Source organism: Cyprinus carpio, chromosome B9, assembly GCF_018340385.1.
Source record: "Cyprinus carpio isolate SPL01 chromosome B9, ASM1834038v1, whole genome shotgun sequence".
NCBI classification, from domain to species: Eukaryota; Metazoa; Chordata; class Actinopteri; order Cypriniformes; family Cyprinidae; genus Cyprinus; species Cyprinus carpio.
The window spans coordinates 33,571,730-33,593,146 of NC_056605.1; the positions used below are offsets into that span (position 1 = coordinate 33,571,730).

At 33.9% G+C, this 21,417-nt stretch overlaps 1 protein-coding gene and 1 long non-coding RNA gene across 2 annotated transcripts in view; both read left to right on the forward strand.

Annotated features, from left to right (window-relative positions):
* Positions 1 to 21,417, forward strand: part of LOC109076668 (neuroligin-4, X-linked-like) — an 87,716-nt gene that overhangs the window by 38,884 nt on the left and 27,415 nt on the right.
* Positions 160 to 18,279, forward strand: LOC109088378. Its single transcript, XR_006155683.1, has 3 exons — positions 160 to 272; positions 17,981 to 18,052; positions 18,225 to 18,279. It is a non-coding gene; the product is annotated as an uncharacterized LOC109088378 (long non-coding RNA).

Genomic DNA, 21,417 nt, shown 5'->3' on the forward strand with positions numbered 1-21,417 from the left:
GCTGAATGACACATCATCCCACAGGGGTCCGTAGTTGACATCATGATTGGAGGCTCAAACATCAGTGAGTATATCTATCAGTTAGATCAGATGAATTCTGTTATATTTTTTGATGTAAGCTACTTTGAGTTTCTCTAAAACATTCATCCTTTTGTCAGCCCGGGATTGATAATTTTCAAATATTCCCATAAGATGTTGATTGATTTGTTGTTTGTGACTGAAGCTGATCTGAAGTCTCTCAGCTCATGTTTTCATCTCATTCATCAGAAACAGTAAGTGCTTTGGCTCATTTTCAGTGTGAGTTTAAACCATTCATGAAAATAATCATAAATCCAGTGTGTTTAACTTCTCAACCATGCTGACTTCACATATCTTCCTCAGTATTTCTGTCTTGTTTTGGGGTCCCAAAAATTAATTAGTTTCTTGTTTCTTTCATTTTTTTCCTTGTCTTAAGCATCACTTTATTTTGATGCGTTTTGGAGGAAATTGAGTAAATGTAGTTATGTATTTAAGAATGTTTGGATAGTTTTTAAAGTTAACAAACTGTGCATATTTCTAGAGTTTATCTTTTTATTTCACTTCGTCCTCAGTATTTTTGTCTTGTTTTCCAGTACAAATACTATTGCAGTCACTTTCTTAATGACACTTTGCATGAACATTTTGCTTCTCGATTATTAAAAAAACTCTGAGTGATAAGCTCGTGACAGACTGACTTTAACGTGGTTCCTGCGATAGAACATGAATAGTCAGCCATTTTCGTGTTCTAAATCAGATTATATGATGTTCTCAGGACAAAGATCCATCCGTGCATCAGGTTTACTGTCTGAATCAGGGAGCTGAGTGCACCTTTTTTTTTTAGAAAAAGCAAATTGCAGACAAAAATGAATTCTGATTTCTGTCTGTCTTGCATTATGTAAGCCTCAAAATCCGTGGCAAAGCAAGATTTTAGAATAATTTGTTGGGCTGCGAGTACTGGGACCTAGGGCGGAAAATAGTTACATAAAATATGACCATAAAAAAAAGGGTGAAGAAAAAAAAAAAAAAAGTTAGGAAAAGGGAAGGGGGGGAAGATACCGCTTTTTCCACCTGCACCTGGTCCAGTTCTGGCCAGTTTAACAGCAGCTGCAGCTCCTCATTACTGCCGAGTTATTATTATTGAGTTGTACAGTAGTGTCCCATTCACTGTTAATACAAATATATTTTTAAATCTATTTTTAAAGTGGATATCCAAAAAATAACCAATATATATATATATATGATAGTATATATATATATATTATAGATATATATGCACAAATATATATATATATATATATACCTATGTATATATATTAACATATTGGTTATTTAAATAGGTTTCAAATACTATGAATGCAAAGATATTTTTGTCAATATCTTCTTTGGCTTTTTTTTTTTTTTTTTTTTTTTTTTTTTGAATATGCATTTTTATAAATAAAAACTTTATGTTTAAAAGCATTAAAAATGAATATTTTGCCCTTCGGATAGTTCAAGAAAATACAAACATTCACACATCAAATTTGATGAAAAACTTTATTTTTGTCTATTAAGAGAGAGAGAGAGAGAGAGAGAGCTGAGAGAGAGAGAGAGTGTGGTTGTGTGTGTCGTGTGTGTGTGTGGGTGTGTCTATTATGCAGTATCTCTTTTAAATTGATGAAACCACAGTTGATTTTCTTTAAGGATGTATTTTTTAAAAAAAAAAATATTTTTCTTTCCTTTCTTTTCTTCTTTAATCTTATTTCTTTGGTTTTCTTTTCTGTTTTCTTTTTCTTGCTCTTTCTTTAAGAGAAGTTATGGATCTTTCTTTCTTTCTTCTTATGTGCTCTTTCTTTCTTTCTTATTTTTTCTTCCTTCGTTTTTCTTATTCTTTCCTTTCTTGGGTTCTTTCTTTCTTTCTGTTTGTTAATACCTGTACTTTCTCATAACTTTATGCCGCGTACTGCCTAATTAATAGCTTGATGTTTTGTACTGTTTCATAATAAAAAAGGGGTCCCCGAAGTCCTGATCTGAATCAAATGATTTCGCAATAACATGATGGATTCATTTGGAGCCGCTTGAAAAAAAACATCTGGATTATTTTGCAATGCTGGTGGTTTAAAAAGAGCAAATGGGAACATGATCCTATTGTCTGCTTAACACAATTCTATACACTACCAACTTTCGACCTTGCATTAAGGTGATTTTTAAATACACATGTTTGACCATTTCAGTGCTTTATAGTGAACTTTTCTTTTCCTTTCTTCAGAGAATCAAAGTCATTATGTATTTGTAGTCGAGACTGTACAAACATGTGAAGGGTGTGATAATGACCTTGTGAATCTCTTCTGTGGTTGTTGCGATGTATTGGAAGGCTTCAGTGTTTGAAGATCATCATGAGTTGGAATCTTGCTGCTGGTCTTGGGCTGTTGTCTTTCCCAGATGCGTTTTCTCTCATTTACTGCAGTGTCTCCCTGATGAAATATTTATAGAACCATTATCTGTGGAATCTGGCGAAAAGTCTATTTAATATATAATTTGTTTTCCCTGATAGGCCTAACATAGTGTTTAGCGCAAACAACTGAAGAAACAAGTATGTGGAGATATTGGACCTTAGAGATGGAGATGCTGCAAGAGCATAACATAGTTTGGATGCGAGAAACACATTCAGGATAAGAAAAGAATTCACATGACAGTGTGTGTTGTCCATACATGTGTGTTTGTCCTCATCTCTGTTGCATATAAATCTGCGTTGTAACACGAAGCTCTTGGAATTATAACCCACTAATCCACCATAATAGATTCTGTTCTTTCTGCCAATCCAGGAGAGATGTGCTGTCGTAACACACAGTGAGGTTTTGCTGCTCTCCGGAAAAACCCTTTTCATCAAAACAGTAAACTTACTGGGTATTTAATACTGCTGTTCATTAAAAACACATGAATTAATAAAATGTACATTGAAAATAAATAAACTTGATTTAAATAAATACATTGCAAACTTAAATAAAAAAAATACTAATGAAATCAATACAATTTGTTTGGATTTACATATATCAAATACATGATAACAATACATAAAAATGGAAATTATTGAAATAAAAATGAATAAATTAAATAAATACTTTGATGAATGGTTGATACACCAAAAAAAAAAAATTATGATTGGCTAAAAAAAACAAAAGCTAAACAGTAAATATCAATATTAAAAATTTTATATTTTATATATATTTTTTTATTTTTGTATATATAAAAAAAAAATTTTGTTTTTAAAAAAATATAATATATATTTTAAAATATAGGGGATTTTTTTTTTAATATATATATATATATATGTGTATATATAAACAAAAACGAAAACAAGTTAAAAAATCAAATTACTACATAAGCTTCATAAAGCTACAATTTTATTTATAATAATAACCTCAAGACAGTTCAAACATTAGAACGGAGCAAAAAAAGAATAATAAGAATAAAAAAAAAAAAAAAAATGCAATGATATCATGTATTAGAAGCTAGATATTTCACAATTAATTAATTTATGCATCGTAAAAAGTATGAAAATTGTTCGCACAGTAATTTGTAGTGTTTATAAATGTCCAATATATTATAGATCCTTTTTTAAATTTTATCGAGAATGGTGTCCCCTCACCTACGAATGATTGTAGTTTGTGGGTCCGTTGTATCTAAAAGCTTGAAAACCCTTGACTTTACAGAATAATTTACACCGCAAAAACTCTATCATTGATCTGTCACTCATATGCTGTATTCCATGGACTATATCTATTTCTTGCATTTTATGGTAGTGTAAAAACACACAGTCTTGTTTTTTTTTCTTTTTTTTTTTTTTTTAATTTTTTTAACTGGTCTTTTATAAAATTCTTGCATGCTCTTCCCTTCTCTCTTCGTGTGGGATGTTTTATGAGGTTTGTAATTGCATCATGGCATGTGTTTTCCTGAACATAAGCAATCAGCACTATGGTCATTGATTATCTATTCAGAGGAGGGTCTGTTCGATGCCATGTATCTCGTCCCTATGGCACCACCGGCGGTGTGGGTCAACGGTATTCAACAGGTACTTTTTATCTTTCACATTTCATAAATATTTTTTGCATGTTGAGTCACAAAACATAACTTTCAAATATATGAGGAATGACTGATGATGCATTAAAAGTCCTTTTACTTGGTGGAGGCACATTAATTATATAGGTTTAATATAGAATTCTCTTTCTTTCTGCTCACCAAAGGCTGACAATGCTGCCTTTTTTTTGTTAAAAAAGAAATAAATTACTGTAACCAATGTGAAATATTATTACACCCATTTGTAAAAAAAATACGCTGTGTTCTATGTCGATATATATTAATTAATGTACTTTATTTCTGTGATGTGGGCAGGCTGAATTTTCAGTCATTCATTACTTCTAGCCGTTCTTTTCAATCGAATCAACATTATCTTCAGAAGTCATGAAAATATGACATGATCTCTCACCATCTGTCTGCTCCAAGAAGAAACCTTGTGCTGATTAGTTATCAAATGACCACGACAAACAGATTTTGTATTGGCCAAAATAATTATTGTGGATAACCGGTGATACATTTTTATTCTATTCAGGGTTCACAGATGAACCTAAAGTTACTACCAAGAACAGCATATATATGTTGAAACAAATCTTGAGAGTGACATTAGAAATGTTCTTGATTTGAAACTCAATTTTAATGCAGGCCTTGATGAAATAAAAGTATTAATTTTCCTTACTAATAACAGCAACAACATCCTCGGAACTCGGTTGATCAGTGTCATTTTAAATAAAGAAAAACTGTTGTTCACCCTCTTGTGGTTTATTGCCTTGCTCATCCGTATTTCATGTCACCGGAAAGTCTCTCCTCTTCGTCTTCGTTTTGGGCACACATAAAAACTCTTTGTTACAGATGCGGAACATGGTTCTGTTTGATACCAAACTGATCTTGACTCTGATCGATCTTTCAGTCCTCTTCTTCTCTGTGCTGTCAGAGATTAAAACAGATGACAGGAACGCAGAAACCAGCGTTCTCATACTGACACGAAAACATATGCCAACATACGCTTTTGCTAAAAACGGGCTCATAGAATGTGTTTGGTGTCATATTGCATAATAGTGCAATTCATTATTGATGTTGAGCTCATGCATTTAACATCAAACTGACTTGACTCTCTGTTTTAGAGGTCAGAAAACCTCACAACATTCTAACAAGCCCTGCAACCAGTCAGAAATTACAAAAATTATGCATTAAAGAGTGTATGCCAGGAGAGATATAGCTATTTGACAAAATAACCACTTATATTAGTAGCCATTATAATATAAAATGAACAAACCTGAATCCCGAACCGTGTGACCTTGTGTTTTTTATTTATTTATTTTCATATTTATGACAAAACCTCTAACTTGCACACAAAATACTTTTTCAGCATAAAATTGACATCAATTATGATACAAAATTGACAATTGCTCACAAAAAGATCGAACCCAGATTGAAACTGGTAATTAATTGATTTCAGCTCCTGGGGAATGATACGATGATTTTTTTTTTTGTTTTTTTTTTTGTGTTTTTGTTTTCATACAAAGGGAAATTGTGGATTTGTTCAGTTTCAAACACATGAATTCTATTTTATACAATGTGAGCCTGCAGCACAAAAGCAGTCATGTACCAAGGTATTATTTGGTGTGTCCATCTACAACAAACAATGGTATGGGTCAAAATTATAGGTTTTTCTATGCGCCCAAACTAAATAGGATAAACGTTTAAAGATCAGTTCCATGACGATATTGTTGTCAAATTCCTACTGTCATATATCTAAAACTTATTTTTGATTAGTACTATAAGAACTCATTTGGACAACTTTAAAAGATGATTTTCCCCCTCAATATTTAGATTTTTTTTGCAGCACGCCTCCAGAATTCCAGATTTATCAAATACGTTGATAATCTCAGCAGAGCCAAATATTTGTCCGCCATAAACAAACCATACATCACTGGAGGAGATTATTTTTCAGCTTATCCTGACTGATGTAATGCGCTTGCATCAAATATCAATTTAAAAAATCACCACCTTATTTGCAGTGGTTTTGGTTTGTGGTCCGGGGTCACAAATACAGATTGTTTAAGCAGCTTCATAAAGAGGAAAATAGTGTTAATGGTGTAAACGTTATCAGGTGTATGTATATATGTACCGTTTGACTCCAGCTGCGGCTCAGAGCAGCTGCAGAGCAGCTCTACAGAAGACAGCAGTGTCATTATTCAGATCAGTTCAGATGTTGTGAAGTGTTAAGAATATTCCAGTTGTATTCTCAGTCTCTGAATGTAAATCTGATTTCGTCACGTGATGATGAGCGACAGGACGTTTTGTCAGTTGCTTGTTGCAGAACCTGCCCTTTCTCTCGTCTTTATTCTCAGTCTCTGAATGTAAATCTGATTTCATCACGTGATGATGAGTTTTTTCAATCGAGGCAGCAGCTCGTTGATCTAATTAATGAAGATGATACTCAAATGTGCTATGGGGACACTTCAGACCGCCCCCCACCCACCCCCACACACCGCTCACACAACCCCCCCCCCCCCCGGTCATCCCCCGCGCCGACCTTATCCACACGTTTGTTTGGGTACACCCTGAAGTCGCCTTGTTTTTTATATTGTGTTTATGTGTTTTTTTTCGGGGTGTGTCTCTTTGTTTTTTTTTGAGTGGGATTGCGTGTTAAAGTTTTTAGTTTGATTCCTCCTTTCTTTTTACTGTATCTTTCTTTCCTAATGCCTTTGCTGCAGATGAGCAGAATCACTCAAAGCTTCATAAGTTTGTCTCATAAGACCTGAATCATTCACGGGGCTCATTTATTTGTGAAGCAGAATCTATTTGCAGATTGATGACATGGTTTGTCTCTACACCAAGTAAAAGGCTAAATTCAGCAATACTTATTATATTATTACAATATCATCATCATCATTATTATTATTAATAGTATTATTATTAGTAGTATTATTATTATTAATAACATATTTTTTTAAATATATTTCAATATATAAAAAATCTGAAAAAGTCTGAATCCAGAACACCTGAGAAGAGATGATGCCAACCCTAAACCAACATACAGAACTTCCAAACTTTGCTGTAAGTTTGATCACAACATATAATCATTGTTGTTGTTAGTTTTTGCCATCCATTTGAATACATGACATTAACTTACTGCATGATATGGACATCAACTTGACACAGTCACCACTGACAAGCTACTCCTAAACAGAATGTAGAAACTTTCATTTTCTGTAAAGCTTAACTAACTGCATGCTAACAAATTTGTAAATCAATGAAGAAAAAAAAATGTTTCTTCTTTTTTTTTTAAACCATTTAAAAATAAATTTTGGTTTTGTCTAAAAAAATGTTTCTTCTTTTTTTTTTTGAAGAATTTTAAATATATATATATATATATATATATAAAATAAATTAAATATATATATATATATATATATATAAAATAAAAGCTATAATTTGGGGGCTACCACCGTTATATACATATATATTTAGTATTTCCTATATATATATAAAACTATTTTGCGATTATATATTTTTTGGAAAACCAAAGATTTAAAAATTTAATTTTGGTTTTTCCAGTTTTCAAATATGATGCATAAATCTCATAAAAAAAACTATAAAAGAGTCTCACACACACACAAAATAAAAATAAAACACAACACATAAAATAAAGAGAGAGTAAAATAAAACAGTATACTAAAAAAAAAATCATTGAATTTACTAAATTTTTAACTAAAATGATTTATTTTATTTATTTATTTATATTTTGACTAACTTTCAACTTAATGTGTTTATTTAAATGTAGCTAAAATAAACTGATTGCAACCACTTACCTTTAATTTTTTTTTTTTTTACCATTTTTTAAATATATATTTTTAATATGTATATTAAACATATATGTAGGCGAAACTGTACAATTGGAAATGTAGATACTGTATATTTTGCATATATTCTGGCCTGAAAAAAATAATAAATAAAAATACAATTGTAATTAAAAAAAAATAATAATAATAAATTGCCGGGACAGAACAGTATTAGCATTAACAACCAACACTGTGTTCATGTGTATGAATTATAGCTTAATATTTTCCATTATCAGCCCACAAAACTTCAGGCTTTTTAAAACTAATCTTTAATAACTGGTTTTAGGCATATTTCAGATATATTAACATACACATAAATAACTAATTAATATTAATTATGCTGATCAATTTCGGTCTGAAATCAGAGAAACTAAAGGGAATTGTTAAATCTTGGCTGTGATTAATAAAACATGTTCATAAATCATGGACTAGTGAACAGCCCTCAGGATCACCAGTGATGTTCATGAGGACTGAGAGAGAGAGATGATAGATAGATAGATAGATAGATAGATAGATATGGATGGATGGATGGATGGATGGATGGATGGATAGATAGATAGATAGACAGACAGACAGACATACGGATGGATGGATGGATGGATGGGTGGATGGATGGATAGATAGACGGATGGATAGACGGATGGATGGATGGATGGATGGATAGATGGATAGATAGATAGATAGATAGATAGATAGATAGATAGATAGATAGACGGATGGATGGATGGATGGATGGATAGATAGATAGATAGATAGATAGATAGATAGATAGATAGACGGATGGATGGATGGATAGACGGATGGATAAACGGATGGAAAGGTTGGTGGTTGGTTGGATGGATGGATGGATGGATGGATGGATGGATGGATGGATGGATGGATGATAGATGGATGGATGGATGGATGGATGGATAGATAGATAGATAGATAGATAGATAGATAGATAGATAGATAGATAGATAGATAGATAGATAGATAGATAGATAGATAGATAGATAGATAGATAGATAGATAGGGATGGATGGATGGATGGATAGATAGACTGATATATGGATAGACAGATTCTTTCATCTTACATTTATTTCTGCACTATTTCTGTTGCATAGAATTTAAATTTTATGCAAAATGAATCAAAAATGTGTATTTAGGTCATGTGACAACAACGTATTTACTGTTTTATGTATTTATGCATGTATTCAAGTTTTTAATGCAAGAGCTATATTGAAAAGTAGAACGTTAATAAGCATAATTCTCAGCCAGACAACAGATAATCATCATAATAAAAGTCAAAGAAAATGTAGAACATGACACACAAGATAACAATGTAATAAAATTTAATTATAATAAATTAAAAGACAAAGAAAAAGAAAGAAAGAAAGTGGGGAAAAAAAAAAAAAAAAAAAGGTGGGTCGCTGGCCTCTATCAATTACATAACTATTCAAGGCATTAATTCGTCATTTATTCCATGACAGAATATAACACACTTCATGTTTGATGTAATTATCTTTGCATAATGTGTACTGCTTCATTTACTAAATGAAATAGTATGCAGGCTTCACTGTGCAGTATGCAGTACTGAATACTGTACAGACCTAGTGCTTTTAAAATAGCATGTAAAACTGTAGATATTATTCTACAGGCGATATCTGACTTTCTGACTTTATCTTCTCCACACAAATCTGTGGAGGCCAAGATGTCAATGTATGCGGATTACAATACCATATACGTGCTCCGTGTCATTTGTCTTTGGTCACCCTCCCTTTCAAGAGGGAGAGTGGTTTCTCACTTCGTGTTTCATGTGGATTGTGTGTCAGTTTTCTTCTCCACTCATCTGTCCATCCATCCCATCTCATCAATCAGTCAGTCAATGGAAATGATTTTGGTACTGTACCTGGAGCCTGATCATGTAGAGACAATCTTACTCACTTTTGCCTTACTGCGGTAAAACTACAGCATGCTAAAAGAGCCACATCTCCCCCTGCTGACAACCGCTTTATCTGGACGAACAAGCAGAAAGAGAACGAGCAGTAAAAATGTGGGAAAAATCAAAGAAATTAATATATCTGTTCATCAAGGATGCATTAAATTTTTCAAAACTTTTTTTTTTTAAATAATTAATATATCTGTTCATCAAGGATGCATTAAATTGGCCCGCAGAGATGACATTGTTGACCTTGTGGGGCCTATTTTGGTATATATGTGTTGTTAGATTGGATGTGAATCATATTGTGATTGTGTGTGAGATGGGATGTGACCGCAGAGATGACATTTTTGCCCTTCACATCTGACTGTAGGTGTGTTAATTAGACTCAAAGATGTTCAGTTCATTCATCACTGCATGTGGATCTGAGCAGCGGTCATGAAGTCTTTCAGCAATTCCTGTTTAATTGCTCTCAGGCCGGATTCATAAATGGACCTCCTGCCTTGTATTACCAGTCTGAACCGTTATAACAAATTAATACCTTCTCTCTATCTATATGTTCCCTTCATAGGGCAAATGTTACCCAATGTCTCTCTCTCTCGGCAGAAGCGTCTCTTTAATAATGACTTGGCCGAAGATATATGTGTCAAAAAATTTAAAAGCAAGCACGGCTGCCTCGGCTAATCATACACTCACTTCGTTCTCTATCATATAAAAACACGGGTGAACTGTCGACTAACACAGTGATATTCTTCTCAAAGTTGCACAAAAGAAGAATTGAATCCAAGATTTGGTGAGAATATCACATACAGAAACATGAGATTTACAAGCAATTTTTTGACTGGCTTTACTAGCATTGTTGACTGAAAACACTAAATTAGGCAAATCATTTTTAGCACAGTGTATGGTTAAAACAAGACAAAAAATAATTATAATACACCAGTGGAGTTAGAAAGATAATTTAATTCAAACAGAAAAGAAGGTTGTTTTTCTGACCCTTTTGGCAGATATTTTTTCTTGCTTTAAGCAAAACCTCACTAAATGTTGATCAATATTTCAGAAAACAAGACTTTATATCTATATATTTTGCTTCTCAAGTAAATGTATCTTGATTTAAAAAAAAAAAAAAATCGGAACTAAGACAGAAATACTGAAGAAGAACTTTTTTTGGCAGTATGCAGTAATGAATACTCTAATTTATATCTATATATTTTGCTTTTTGCAACGATTGTAGTCAACATTGCGATGAAGACATTGACAGTCTGACATGGTTAACACCAGCTAATTGGGGTTTATGATGAGGACTTCTGTATCATGACATGTAATTGTTGTTTTCTTGAATGTGTCTTGCAGCAATGAGCTATGCTTCAGTTCATTAAAAATGCAGATTTGCATAACCTCAGTTGAGACCCACGATGGCATTCAATCAAATGAATGTCCCCCTCACACTTAAAAAAAAAATGGGAATGATCCTTTATGTTCTGAAACATTCGTGTCATTTTCACAGCAAAATGATATATCCCGAGTGATGTCGTGGTCGAGTGTTCCGCGTCTGTTCTGATTCTGCTTCTGGTTTCAATCTATTAGAAGTGTTGAAAGAGAAGATCATGCTTCATTTTATCAGTATTTTTGAGCTGCTTCCTGTACTGTTTTTGGGTTGAATGGAAGCCAGAAATCCATTCTGCTTTATGATGATGCAGGGACTCTGCAATACATCTCTTATTAGCGTTCAAAATGAACTTTCATAGTCCTATAAGCGCCTCTTGTTTTTGCTCTAGAACTGAAGCACTGACATGTGATCGAGAGAGTTTACATCAATGTTGCAGTGAGTAAAAGAAGTGGTGATACAGGGTGATCTTCTAGATCCGGATGAGAGTTTGTTTCTGCAAGTCAGATTCGTAGAAATCTGTAGCATTTGTAGAAATTTTGATCAATGGATACTCTGCAGTGAATGGGTGCCGTCAGAATGAGAGTCCAAAACAGCTGATAAAAAACATCACAATAATCCACAAGTAATCCACAGCACTCCAGTCCATCAGCTAACATCTGGAGGAGACACAAGCTGAAACAAATCCAGCATTAAGACACTTTTTAACTCAAATTTATTGACTCCATAATCCATAATAAGACTTCCTCCAGTGAAAAAAGTGTTCTGGCCTGAATCAGGAGAGAAATCTGCAACAGATCAAAGCAGTTTTTTTAAACAGCTCTAAACAAATATGTGTCTGGATTTTGTGGGTGTATTAGTTGTGATGTTTTTTATCAGCTGTTTGGACTTCATTCTGCGACGGCACCCATTCACTGTAGAGCATCCATTGCTGAGACACTGATGCGATGCTACCTTTCTACAAACCTGATGAAGAAACAAACTCATCCTGATCTCGGATGAACTGAGGGTGAGGATATCTGCAGCAAACATTTTAACTTTTGTGTGAACTGTTCCTTTAACTTAACTAGATCTTCAGGGTTTTATGTAACAACATTCTATGTTTATTTCTTGTAAAATAAAGACTGTCACTCTTAATTTCACTCATGCTTTGTTATAGACATTTGCCCATTACAGTCAGTGAAAACCACCGACCTGATTCACCTCAAATGACAACAGCATGTTTACAATGAAAGTGCTGCTCTGTTGGGGGTCGAACATCCATTTGTCCACTTGTGTTTCCTATTCTTCAGTTCCTTTCCCCGAGAAGGATCTGCTGCTGTATTTTCCACTATAAGTAGGGTAAAGCTACACCATTATGCTAAAAATCAGTCCATTCTCAACCGTTACACCAGTAGTTCTAAAAAAATGACACCATTCTATTCACAGACAATATGAAGAAAAAAAATTAATACATGGCAAATAATGAAATAAAATAATCTAAAATTAAATGAAACAAAGTTATACAACTGAGACAAAATTAATAATAAAACTTTTACACAAATAAAGTCACACAAGTGTCACTTTGACAGGTTATGATGCTGGCTGTTTTACAATTTTTTTTTATTATTTATTTTTTATTTTTTGTATTGTCTGTGTCATATTAATCACCATGTATCGTATGGTGCATATTGATTTAAATTACAAACGAAAGAGAGAGTTACTATAAGAGAATGTGGTGCGTCTCGTGAACAAGAAAACAGATTATTATTGTTGACTAAAACTGAAATTAAAACCAAAAAAGAAAAAGATTTTCTTACTTGAAATAAAATAAATGTGAACTGAAATAAGGTTTTATATATATATATATATGTATATATATATATGCATGTATACATATGTAAAAGAGGACGATATCTGCTTCGTCATGCCTGGAGCTGATCTGCGCTGGTCGCTGAGGAAATACATCAACTTTGTACTGTGGATCGCTGGATTGGCTTTCACCATGGACAAAGTGGCGTCCAGCCTGGGGTAGTCACATGTGGTTGCCTATATATATATATATATATATATATTATATATATATATATATATTATATATATATATATATATATATATATATATATTCTATATATATATATATATATATATATATATCCTTATAGTATATATTGATTTTTAACTAGTTGCCAAGGCAACATTTCTCATCTTCATCTTAAGGTACTAAAATTAACTAAAATAATTCAACTAAACTAATAAATAAAAATGTACAAATTCTAGACATATTTTATCAAAAAATAACAAAAATGACAAAAAATACAAAAATAACTGATAATAACTTAAAGGGGTCATATGATGTTGCTAACAAGAACATTATTTTGTGTATTTGGTGTAATGAAATGTGTTTATGCGGTTTAAGGTTAAAAAAAACCCTTATTTTCCACATACTGTACATAATTGTTTCTCCTCTATGCCCCGCCTTCTGAAACGCGCCAATTTTCTATAAAGCTCATCGCTCCTAAAAGCGAGGTGTGCTCTGATTGGCCAGCTATCCAGTGCATTGTGATTGGCCGAATACCTCAAGCATGTGACGGAAATGTTATGCTTCTTAACATAATGTGATGCCTTGTCCGGTCGGAGCGACGAGCCAAAAACATTAAACCCATTATAAATGTGATATAAACATGATTTCTAGTCAAAACTACAGCGAGAATAAAAGATACGCCTTCTTTCTTTGCGTGAACATTTGGGTGGTGTTATGCAAATGTTCCCACACAGTGACGTAGAGATGTGGGGCGTGTTAGAACGAGACGTTTTAGGGGGGTGTGGACGAGTGTTAAATTTTATAAAGAATATCTCTTTGGATTTGAGACTTTAGTCTTTGCAACTTTACAGATCTTCTTTATGCACCAAGAGTTTGTAACACTTCAAAGAGAAAGAAAAACTTGAAATCGCATCATAGGACCCCTTTAAACTAAAATTAAAGTGAAAACAGAAATTCTAAAATAAAAACTTACTCAAATATTAATAAAAACTTTAACTTTGAGGCGAAGAATGGAAGAAGATTCGAAACAGAGCACAATGTGAAAGTTTTCTGGTTCATCTTTCTTCATTTTTTTTTTACATATCACATTTTTCAAAACCCAGTCATTATTTCGTTCTTTATTTCTAGTTGTAAAGCACACAAAATCCCATATCTGCATTGTGTTCTCAGATGTTTTTGGACTGTACGTAGCTAGTTACCATATAAAGACGAACCTAATTGACCAGAAACTCTCATATCTCTCTGACCATAAAAATAACTCGGTTGTTCCTCTGCATTTATATTTTGAGATCTGTGGAGGGTTCAGGACACTAGAAAGCTTCAGTCGAGAGCAAATCAACTTTGCACTTCATGTACGTGGTTTTAATGAAGCCTCTGGAGAGCCTACAAATGTGAGGAGCCGCAGGGGCCGAGACGACGCCAGACAGAGAGGCGTAAAGAGACGGAGCCCACTCGTCTGAGGGCCGCTGGACACACGCTGCTTTATGCCACATTCAGCCTTTATAACCCCTCATGCATCTGAGCTCATAGACCTGTGACGCAGGAATACAGAAAACCAACAGAACTGGGTCATTATGACTGTAGAAGAGAGAAAACTGCCTCTCCTGCTCTCAGATTGATTGATTTAATAATCATTCAGCTGCAGCTGCATCAATTGCATTCATGCATGCTTTCATCCAAAAGAGGAACAAAGGTAATATGTCAAGGAGCGAACAGTGTTTGTAATACACAATTGCAGGTTTAGACGTTGACGTATGACGCTGAATCAAAAGTGAAAGGCATTATTTTTTGAGAAATCTGTTATTTTGATGTTAATTCTGGCCAAATGCATAAAGAGCAGCACTGATTTGAGTGTTTGTGAAGGTCTTAGTGATGCAGATCACACGCCCTTGTTCTGCTAATCTTAGTTTTCTTTCAATTAACAACTAGTCAGTATTTGACAGTCTAATGCTCTAGTAAACTACAAAAAGAATGTCATTTTTAATTTGTTTGAGAAATCAGACAACTTATTATTATTATTATTATTTTGTCGTTCTTATATACAGTAGCAGTTCATTTTAGTGAACACTCGTTTGAGGTATGATGGTGCATTATTTATGTAGAGGAAAACATATGGTTCAAATGATATTAACTTGAGGAGGAGCACTTGAAAATGCATAACTTTAGCCAATAGAAGTCAGGTTGGATGCCATATTAATTTAACGCAGATGAAAATGCACTATCTAATTTTCTTAACTCACAACCTTTAAAACTTTTTTTTTTTTTTTTGATGGAGGTTTAAAATTTATTGTACGATATTTATTTTTAAAACAACTCTCTCTCGTAGTCTGACATAATTGCGAGATGTAGTTAAACACAAAATCAGCACATAGCCTATCATCACAACACGATCAATACACAATGAGCAATAATCATCTGAGAGGAAACACTGTAAGTAAACAAACACCTAATCTGTGTGTGACTTTATGTGAATATGAGTCTTAGATTCACTAGCTGTGGTCAGTGAGTTGGTGTTGTTCCGGTGGTGACCAGCAGAGGTCAGTATGACACTGGGAGCGGGATCAGAACTGTGCAAGAGACCGGGGCATGTTGTCACAATGGGAATGTAACATTAAACAGCATATTGTTGTATTTTCAGCTAAATGTAAACTGTAGAACAATTATATAGAGATTCAACAAACCTCAAAATTACTGAGACACACGCCATGTGACAACTACCCTTACCAAAAAGTAGTATACTTCAAGTTTATTTTATTAAGTATACTTAAGTAAAGTTCAAGTATATTTAGACTTTTTGTAAGTATAAGTCAAGTATACTTAAATGTCATTTTAAGTATATTTCTGAGGAGTACATAAAGCCCATTTCTGAGAAGTACATAAAAAGTAAACTAAAAGCATACTTTCCTATTTTTAGTTTAAAAGAAGTATACTAATAGCACACTTGAATAAACTTATTTTTCGTAAGGGTAGCCCCGATCTGCATTTGTTTCACAGTGCAAGCTGTGGGCTTTGTCTTGATATATTTTGCATGATGAAGTGATTCTAAATGCAGAGTCATTTGGGAATATTTCTAATTGTCTTTCTGTCCCTTTTGTTTTGATTTCTCATCATGACTCTAGTGCTAATTGGTTTGGGACTGAGTTGCTTGTTCAAGAAAACATTACGACACACAATGTGTGTGAGATTATCTTTGTTTCCAGAATACTGCATGAGAGAACTGCATTCTGAACCACAATGGTTTTGTTAATGAAGCACTTTTGAATGATTCTGGTGGGGGTTTATTGTTAAAATATTCACTTTTCTTAATGTTTTATATCTTAACAGTTTTCAAAATAAAAGTGTAGTGCTATGAAATTTTAATTAAACATCTTATTCGCTCAGTTTTAGAAGGAAAGCCAAATTAACTGAGCCTGTCTTACAGTAGACGTACAGTTTTAACTGTTTATTCATGAAAGCAATTAGGTGCTGAGGTTGTGAGCAGTTATTTCATTGCCGATAGACAATAGACAGTGTTGGGGAGTAACTAGTTACATGCGTTTAAAACATGTTTTCATTAGCACTCTTACAGAAATCTGACCCGTTACTGCTGTTGAGTTTTGATTGGCCGCTGGTCTTGTCTGGGCAGCGCTGTGAAGAAGGAAGGAAGTTGAGCTTTCCTCCGTTTACTATCTTTCATGTGGAGCAGACCGGGGCTAGTTGTCACACTCTTTACTCCAGAAATAAACCTTAAATTCTTGACCTCAGAAATAAAATGTTTGAGCATGTACTGTTCAACTGTTTTTAACCTGTAAAAAGGCAGAAAAGCTGTCACTGGGATGGCACTCTTTCTAAAGGTACACCTTTCTACATTATTTACCCCTAAAATGTGCATTTTAGTATGGGATAGTCCAAAAAACAATGGGGCATGTTGTCACACTATATTTACATTTTATGTTCATAAAACTTTTCTTAATAATGAAGCATAATATAAAAATATAAGACTATTATACAAAACATGTGATGACTTTTCCCCCATCATGACATTTATGAAAATATTAAAGAAATATGAAATCTAAACGAGAGATAAATGCGAAATATAAAAATTCATTTGAGAAGGAATTATTTTATTTATATTCAAATCTACACTCAGCAAAATTTAGGCATGAATTTAAGATTTATGTATTTAAATGGCATATGATCTTTCCATGCATTTTAATTGCACAGTTTTAACGTAAACAAACTGATAAACAAAATGTGATGCATATTTGTCCATTGTGCAGAAACGGGTCAGATTTGAATGTTTTAAATACCCAATAACCAGGTTTATACATTTATCATCAATAAATCAGTTTGTCTTATTCATATATTTGAGCTAGTAGAATATTGCCATGTTCATACTTTATAACGGAATACTTTTATTAGGTTTCTTGATGAAATAAATTACAAAGAAATCTTTCCCGTTTCATTTAGATGCGACTCACAAATATGCAAGTTTATTAGTTGTTTATGCTAAATCTCAAATGTATTTTTGGATTGTAGATGTGATTTCCTCATGTGACAACAAGTTTTGCTGTGTCATTTGCTTGTCATGATGGATGGCACACAGCTCTTTGTGTAAAATGAAGCTGTTGGTCACTGCAATGTCCAGGAAGTGTTTTTTTGTTATGTACCACTTCTGTGTTTTAAGGTGCACCAACTTTGTTCCAAGTATCTTGGTGGAGGTGATAACTCCTCCCATGTACTTATTTTACAGCTACAGCTGCGACCAGGGCCCCTCTGAGATGGTGTTGTGTTCGATGTGGACGGCCCATTTGCTTCTTCGTAGGTAACTCACTATAAATTCCTAAAAATAACTCACTATAAATTCCTAAAAATACTTCTCATTATAAAGCAATTTATTAGTAAAGCAACCTTGTAAAAAAAAAAAAAAAAAAAACTATAATAATAATAATACAATAACAATGGAATAATAACAATAAAAATAAATAATGTGACAGATGTGGTCTTTCTTCTCCACTCTACGATGTGACTTGGATGAACACCATCGAGACCCAATAAGACGCCGCTCTGTACAACGGACTCAATCTTTGTCCGAACTACCCTACAATAAATGCTCGGACACAATACTGGCTGGTATGAATCTTTCTTTTCTTTACTGCAGGCTGTAAAATGAAATAAATCACCCCTTTAGTGGTTGTTTTGCAGCAGGCATAAGTGACCCACAGCGTGCAGTACACATTGCAACTGCTGTGTTGCGTCATCTCCTGTCTTATTGAACGTTTATCTGCCTGCAGTTCATGGGAAGTCGTGGCCTAATGGTTAGAGAGTCGGACTCCCAATCGAAGGGTTGTGAGTTCGAGTCCCGGGCCGGCAGGAATTGTGGTTGGGGGGGGAGTGCATGTATAGTTCCCTCTCCACCTTCAATACCATGACTTAGGTGCCCTTGAGCAAGGCATCGAACCCCCAACTGCTCCCCGGGCACCGCAGCATAAATGGCTGCCCACTGCTCCGGGTGTGTGTTCACTGCTCTGTGTGTGCACTTCGGATGGGTTAAATGCAGAGCACGAATTCTGAGTATGGGTCACCATTCTTGGCTGAATGTCACGTCACTTTCAAACCACACGAGGGCATCAGTACAACATGAAATTAACCGCTGCTGAATTCACAATAAAACTAAATAAAATCCTAACTCTGTTACACATGCACGAACACACATACGCAAATGTACACATATACACATAAATGCATGCACACACACATTCGCACACACACACACCATAGACTGTTAAAGATACACACATGCACACATACACATGAACACTCACCTATACACACATACATATATACACATTCAAGATTCAAGATTTTTATTCGTCACATACACGATTATACATAGAATATAGTTATTGCAATTATTAAAGAATACAACACATGAAAGTATGAAAGAATTAAATAAAAGTAAACAATAAAACTATAAGAATAACATATATATATATATATATATATATATATATATATATATATAAACTTTGCACACACATACAAACATATGCGCACACACACACACAGATATGTGAATCGACGTATATACGCAAAAACATAAGTGCATGCATGCACACACATAACGTTACACGAGCAAACATGAACGCATGCGTTGTGGTGTAGTGTTATAAGTATGAATGGTGTAATTGCATATTGACTCCACTAGAGGGCCACCTTGACTGCAGCGGGTTATCGGGTCAGACAGAGTTAGACTGTGGCATGCATAAGCGGTTAGCAGCAGGAGCTGCTTGTGTTCTGTAATAAATATGTGGTTCTGAGTAATAACTCTCCGTGTACGTAGTCTGTTGGATACACTGCAATAGAAGAAACACTACATGCATGCACATGCGCACATATACCACATAAGTGTGTGAAACGGTGCTTTTTCGAACTGAAACACTGAGTCTATGACTATTTTACTCACATTTCTCATTGATTCATCAGAAAGAAACATATAAGAAAGAAATTACAAGACGCATAGGAGAGAAGATTGTAAGGGACCTCCAGCCAATCTCAGTTGTAGAAGACAAAAAAGCTGATGGAGTATACAATTAACTACATGTATGCTGAATGTAAAGCCAAAGTTATGAGAACATTACAACATGCAAACCATGTCATTCTCACAACAGATATGTGGACCTCAAGGTCGACAGAGGCATATTTAACTGTGACATTCCAGTGCATTCCAGTCTTTTATCAGGGGTTTATTTTATTTTTAAGCCGTAGAGTTTATCAGTCATAGAAAAAACAGGCTCAAGAGGAAAATGTCAACTTGTTTCATCTCAAAAACCTAGGGGAAGAAATGTGGTAAAAGTGTTCAGTGTTTGTTAATAAACGTAAGCAAAAGGTTGTCATGTCCATTTTATTAATGTTGCTATCAAAAGACACTATAAAATCACTTAAATAAAAATATTTCATAGAAGTATCGGTGTCGGCGATACTTGTCTTGAAAGTACTTTGTATCGGATCGAAAAGAAAATAACTGGTATCGCCCATCCCTAGCTGTGATTTGCTGATGGAAAGCATGCAGTTAACGTATTAAGCCATAAATTGTCATAAAGGGCAAGTTGTTTACTAGCATGCGTAATTGGATTTTTTTTTCATAGTGCAAACGGTTGGTGAGTTATTATAACATAAATAGAGCATGGTCAGAGCCGTAGAGTGGCGAAACCGTCTGATTCATCTCTGACACAATCAACACATGCATCAAAATGGTGATATTTGTAGATGGATGTCTGTCCATTTATTGTAACTTCTCTTCAATTTTGGCATAATGACAGTCAGCTGGTTTTCATTAAAGGTGTTTTGATTTCCCCAATGACATAAATGCTCAATGGCATAAATGCTAAATTTACAGCCATGATGTCAGGGTGTTATGGATGGTTGTCAAGGCATTGCTAGGGTGTGCTGAGTGGTTGTTAGTATATTCTTTTAATAATTCAAGTAGTCTTACATGCACGAAATTATGCGAAATGAAGCTTTATCCACAATGTATAGTAAAGACCTTGTTTTTGTGAACAAAGAAAACATCATGATCATGTATAATAAATCATAAATCATGATGTACTCACCTTACTTAATGTCTTAATTAAGGTGTTGTTCATCCATGAAGTCATGAAAGACTATGAACTTATGTTAGTTCCTGATAATTCATGATATTAATGCATGAAGTAATGCATAATTCACACATTAATTTATTCATTAATGCATGGTAATTTGTATAGGCTGCCCTTACCGTAAAGTGTTACCCTGATTTGCTGCTCAACAAACATTTCTGCGCGTTTCTTTTCTAAATGATTGGTTTGAAAACGAATCTCTCTGAAAGACAGCCTCTTATCATCACCTGCTGCTGTAATGATGTAACTTACAGAAAGAGTCACTAAAATACATAATATACTGTTTTATGCATTTCTGTTATATTTCAGTATTCAGACTTTGATTTAATGCATATAAAATTCCCAAACAAAAATCAACAAGACAATAAAAAGAGGGATTCAGTCACCTATTAAAGCAATAGTTCGGGCATTATTTACTTAATGTAAATAAAGCATATAATAAATTTAGCAGCTCAGATATTCTGCCTAACATCATCTTTTGTATTACTGCTTGATATAATCAAGTATTGTAAGACAAAAGTGTGAGTAAATG